This window comes from Populus euphratica, unplaced genomic scaffold, assembly GCF_000495115.2.
Source record: "Populus euphratica unplaced genomic scaffold, PopEup_1.0 scaffold115.1, whole genome shotgun sequence".
Classification (NCBI taxonomy): domain Eukaryota; kingdom Viridiplantae; phylum Streptophyta; class Magnoliopsida; order Malpighiales; family Salicaceae; genus Populus; species Populus euphratica.
This window is the reverse complement of record NW_011500006.1, coordinates 30,198-36,237: the sequence shown is the minus strand read 5'-3', so window position 1 is coordinate 36,237 and position 6,040 is coordinate 30,198.

The following is a 6,040-nucleotide window of genomic DNA, read 5'->3' as shown; positions in this document are numbered from 1 at the left end:
TTTTCAACAACAAGTAATTTTTTTTTAATCAAGCGAACATTGGACTTTGACGATTGAATACAGGATGAAACTCTAACGCACCTTCACTAGTTAAATCTACATTTTTGGAGCAATATAATTAATTAATTCACCAAGTAAGCAGAGACTAACAACAGTGACGATGGCTAAATGGAGGCAAGATACTTTACGCCTCTTAATTGGCCAAAAAAGTGCTGTTTAATCACGAGGATTAAGAAGCAATGTGATCTTAATTAGTTACTCAATCATCAAGAACTTCTAGATTTTTCAAATATTGTATTCTTGAAGAGAACCTCTTCATTCTTTTTTGGAGGTTAATGGACTTCAATTGTTTTTTTAAATAACCAAGCAGAGACTAACAACAGTGACGATGACTAATGGGAGGCAAGTACATTACGCCTCTTAATTGGACAAAAAAATTGCTGTTTAATCACGACGATTAAGAAGGAATCTGATCTTAATTACTTACTCAATCATCAAGAACTTCTAGATTTTTCAATTCTTCTACTCTTAGAAAGAACCTCTTCATTCTTTTCGGGAGGTTAATGGACTTCAATTGTTTTTTCTTTTTCATTCTTTCCAACTCAATATCAAATTAAATTTTACCACTGCAAGCATACATATTTGTGTTTGTTTATTTATTTATTGTTTCTGAGCAGAATGTTGAAAAATAGTTTTAATTATTGGCACAGTCATTGGAGGACGGGTCTTCTCATTGGTGCGGCTTCAGCATGACTTCATTTAATTTTAAATTTCTATTTTTAATTATAAAGCTTTTGATTCTCATAATCTCTTCAGCATGACTTTAAAAGATCATCCACGTATAACAAAGCGTTTATTTCTCATAATCTCTTCTTGGATTCAAACTAAGAAAGGTGTGTGTGTGTAGAGAGAGAGAGAGAGAGAGAGAGAGAGAGAGAGAGAAGAATATTTACCATGTTCAGTATATTTCACTCTTGTATTGTACATAACACAAAGGTATAAATGTAAAGTATGGTTGCAATCCTTGACAATCATTACAATTCACATATAACCAATCTCTTAACTTAACTTGGTATCAAAACAGGAAAATCACAAGTTCATTCTTCTCTAGGAACTTCAACACATCCGGCCTCCTCCATGTTAAAATTACAATACCAGCCTCATATAATAATTGACAAAGTTAGCCTTGATTGCTGCTTCTTTTGCACTTTTTGTTTATTTCTTATGATTGGTTTCCTATTCCTTAGAAGTTTGTTTAGGATTTCATAGCTAAAGTAATGAATATAGCCATTAGTTCCTATTTTTATGTAACTCTCTTGCTTATACAAAGCAACTCAATTATGCATAATAATACATCATCTTGTTTTCTATTTTCCTACATTTTTCATTTGTTCAACAATTTGGTATCAAAGCCAAGTTCCTGTAGGCATTATATTATTACTTTGTTTTCTTCAGCTTGCAAAATGAGTGATATGAAAGTTATTAGCCGAATTAAGAAACTCAATCATCATCACTACAATACTTGGTCTACATGTATGATGTACTACATGTAAGGCCAAGATTTGTGGGAGGTAACCATCTAGGTGGTGGCCAAGTGGTAAGGACTTGGGATCAAGGGGTTTGCTCCCTCTATGGTCTCAGGTTCGAGTCCTTAGTTACTCATATGATGGCCACTGGAGAATTACATGGTCATTAACTTCAGGGCCCATGGGATTAGTCGTGGTGCGCGTAAGCTGGCCCGGACACCCACGTTAATCTAAAAAAAAAAAAAAGATTTGTGGGAGGTTGTCAACGGAAGTGAAACTATATAACCAGAAGCAGAAGATACAAATGGTATGCTAAGGAAATAGAAGATAAAAGTGGGCAAAACAATGGTTGCTTTGAAGACAACAGTTGAAAATGATATGCTGGAGCATAGAAGGGGTGCCAAAAACTCTTAAAGAAGCTTGGGATACGTTTGCCAAGCTATTCTCAAAGAACAACATTACAAGGCTCCAGTTACTTGAAAACGAGTTATTATCGATAACTCAACGTAATATGATGATTGCTCAATATTTTCACAAAGTAAAATCGTTATGCCGTGAAATTTCAGAGGTGGATCCATGAGCTCTAATTCAGGAAACCAGGATGAAAAGAATAGTTATCCATCGTTTGAAATTTGAGTATAGGGGTTTTATTACTACATTACAAGGATGGCAGAATCAACCATCACTTGGTGAGTTTGAAAATTTGCTTACGGTTTAAGAGGTTTTAGCTAAGTAAATGGAAGGTGTCTTACTAAAGAGTAAAGAAGAAGCACTCTACGCCAACAAAGGAGTGGGGATTTCAAGCAGTATGACAATGGTGGATTTAAAAGGAGCAATGACAAGACAAGAAATCATTAAGGTGAAGGAAGTAATCGTGTGAATGGAGGTTGGAAGAACCAGGGTAATAATAAATTTTTTTGAACGAAAGTGCTACAATTGCGGAAAGAAGGGTCACATGGCTAAGCTTTGTACATGGTAAACAAAGTTTACAGAAAGTAATGATGCTACTTTTAAAAGTGAAGAAGAATGGGATGCTAAGGCATTATTTTTTAGAGAAGAAGATGAACTAGCCATGACAATAAGGCAAATAAAGTTCGTGGAGAGTGATGCTGTTACTTCAAAAAGTGAAGAAGAATGAGATGTTGCCAAAAAAGATGAGCTAGTCCTGATAACAGCAATTTCTGATCAAATTGATTATGAGAAACATTGAATAGTTGACTCAGATTGCTCAAATCATATGACCAGTGATAAATAGAAGTTGCAAAACATGACAGAATACAAAGGAAACCATGTGTTGGCAACAACCAACAACTCAAAATTACCGATAGCTTATATTTGTAGTACCATGGTCTCTAATCATTAAAGTGCCGAAAAGGTATCAATTCAAAAGGTCTATCATGTTCCAGGTATGACGAAAAACCTTATTTCTGTATCACAGTTAACATCTTCAGGCCATTTTGTTTTTTTTTTTTTGTCCTTAAAATGTGAGAGTATATCATAATCTTGAGATTTCAAAAGAGCCACTGATGAAAGGGCAAAGGCTAGAGTCAATCTAAATAAGTCTGCAAAAACCGCTTACATAAATAAGACTAGAAAAAATGAACAGCAGACTTATGGCATATGTGTTTGAGTCATGTTGGCTATTTTAAGCTAGATGTAATAATTAAGAAGTTGGTATTTGTTGCACGTGTACAGTGTTGGGGTGATCTTCCACCCTTTAAAAATTTGTATTGTTATAGACTGATGGAGCCAACAATAAAAATCATTTTGACATTAGTTCAAAATAAAGTTCTTCTAAAACATTCAAGCGATTTCTATTAACAGATTCTTAAAGTGATGAAAATATTTTGAAGCTTTTGGGTTAAGATGAAGTGATATCCGGTTGGTTACAAAAAGTTAAAATTTTAATTTGAGGGATATTGAGAACCGAATCAGTTTAAAGCATTTATTTTATTTGTATGAATAATGATTTGACCCGCATGAAAAAGCACTACCTATTGATCCGGATTGCTTGCTTTTAATCAGAAAAAGACTTGATTAGATACATAATGTAGACTTAGGCTATTAGTTATGAAAAAAAAAAAAAAGATATTTTGCAAGCTCAAAAAGGTGTTTAAGGAATTTTAAGACTAAAGATCACATGTGTTTATTTGCTAATATTGTTTTTGGGAATTTCTTGCCAAAATATATTTGTTGCCCCTTAATGTCAGGTTTAGGCTCTTTCTCTTTGTTCTTTTTATTTTTTTTGGTTGAGCATACACACCTTAGTTGTTTTTATGTGTAGCTTAAATCCTTTTCGATCCTTTGGATTTTTTTAATCAAATTACATGATCAATTCCAGCGCTCATCTTCACTGCTTTGTTTGAATGATAATGACATGATCAATTCTAGCATCCACCTTCACTGCTGTTGTTATCCAATTTTTGATCCATGTTTGATAAATTTTCAGAAAAATCCAAAAAATAGCAAAAAGCATCGAAAATAAAAAAAGAAAGTTGAGGGACTAATTTTGAGGCCCAAACAATATTTTATCTATATATAATAGCCTTAAACACACACAAGAGGAGAGGGGCAATTTTGTAATAAGGGGGGAGGCAATAAAAAAAAAACCCTAAAAAAAAAACCGCTAATTCTTTCTTCTCCCTCTCCTGGAGCCGCCACCCCCTTTCCTATTTTTAATTTTTCTCCCTTCTTCTCTCCAGCCAAGAGCAAGGCTCCCTTTTCCCCTCTCAGCCCTCACTCTCTTCAACCACAATTGTCTCTCCATCATCGCTAGCATCTACAAGCCACACAGCAACAACTGATCCCCTCCACCACCAGCTTGGGATGCCATCTTCACCTTCCCAGCAGGAGTCCCCTTCACAGCCTCCTCCCATTGAAGAACCTAGTGGCGTCCGACAACAACAGCGCCCATAGATGTCGGCCCCTTCCTTATCTACCAGAGCTGCCTGCCTTCTTCAACCAGCAGCGACCTTCACTCCCTCCGTCTCCCATCTCCACAGCAACTCCAGCGACCGTGGGAAACAACAGATCTCTTCTCCATCTCCGGCGGCCAAACCTGACAAAAGCCTAGCAGCTGTCGGCCCCTCTTGGTCATACAGCCGACCACCTGAAATAGAAAAGGGGAAACAAAAGGAAAAGAACCAATCAGGAAAAATGAGCATATCCGAAACGGAGAAAAAGTGAAAGAGAAGTAGATTTCAAAAACAAAGGAAATAAAAACTAAAATCAACTGGTTGTTGCGTTTTTGTTATTGCTGCGGGTCACCGCTGGTGTAGGGAGACAAAGAAAAGGAAGAGGTTCCCAATCCACCGATTTCTTCCACCTACATCAGGGGCAACATGTCGCCACTATTCCAGTGGTTCCAGAAGGCTTCCTAACACTGTTTCGGGGTGTTTTGGGTCTGTTTTGTAGTTTTAACAGTGTTTAATGTATGTTTTTTTGTTTAGTTTTGATTTTGTATAATTTTGTAGTGTTGATGTAACAAGAGAAAAGGAAAAGAAAAGAAATATAGTGACAGTGTATATATGTATTTGTATTTGTTTTATGGATGTTTTTTTTATGATAAATTGCAAAGAATAAATAAGAATTTAATATTTTGATTTGTTTACGGTAAAGAATTATGAACTTACATGTAAGTCATATTTCTAATATCTGATGAAAAGACAATTATTAAAACTTCTTTAACACATTAAAGTTACAAAGCAGCTTACCTCAGGTAGGGTATGTTAGGGGTACTAATAGCTTCCTTAACCACAACCAGTCGCTTACTCATGAATCTCTGACAAGACTAGTATACCCGGGTTTCCTAGTAGCCTTCAATTAAATACTAGGTGGTGTCTCTAATGAACTAATGAAGCAAACATTAATAAAAAAAATCGCCAGCCAATGTCATGCGACAACTGCTTTGTTTGGATGATAATGAAGTCTTTCCTATTGATGGTTTTTAAAACCTTTTTTATTAGCCCTCCAATGTTGGATGTGATCCAAGTCAAGGTTATTTTTAAAAAAAATGCTCAAAATGGGATTGTAAATGATATATTTTAGTCTTGTGAAAAGATTATCAAAGATGACCTTTCCTCATCTCAAACTCAATGTATTGAGGATTGATAGGTCTTGGTTTCATACGCGTATGCAAAATGCTTTATTTATTCAAAGAAAACTCAGCCTTTGAGTCACCTAAATGAGTTTTTGTTTTTTGTTTTTGTTTTGTCCTTTTGCTTTTAATTTTTCTAAGTGTGTGTTTACCTGTCTAAGGAACCACTTGAATTTTCAGAATGCATTTATTTTGGATAAATACTAATATGATGTTTATTTTTGTACTCATTTTGAAGGTCCCAAAAAACACCAAAGGATTCTTCATGTTGTAGTTTTGTAAGCAAAAGTTGTGCTCAAAGTGTTATTTACATGTGATAATAATAAAAAAAAGTGTGATATGAACACAGCAAGCATATGATTTTATTTAACAGGGGCTCATTTGACATAGACAACCTTGTTCAAAAGCATGAAATAAA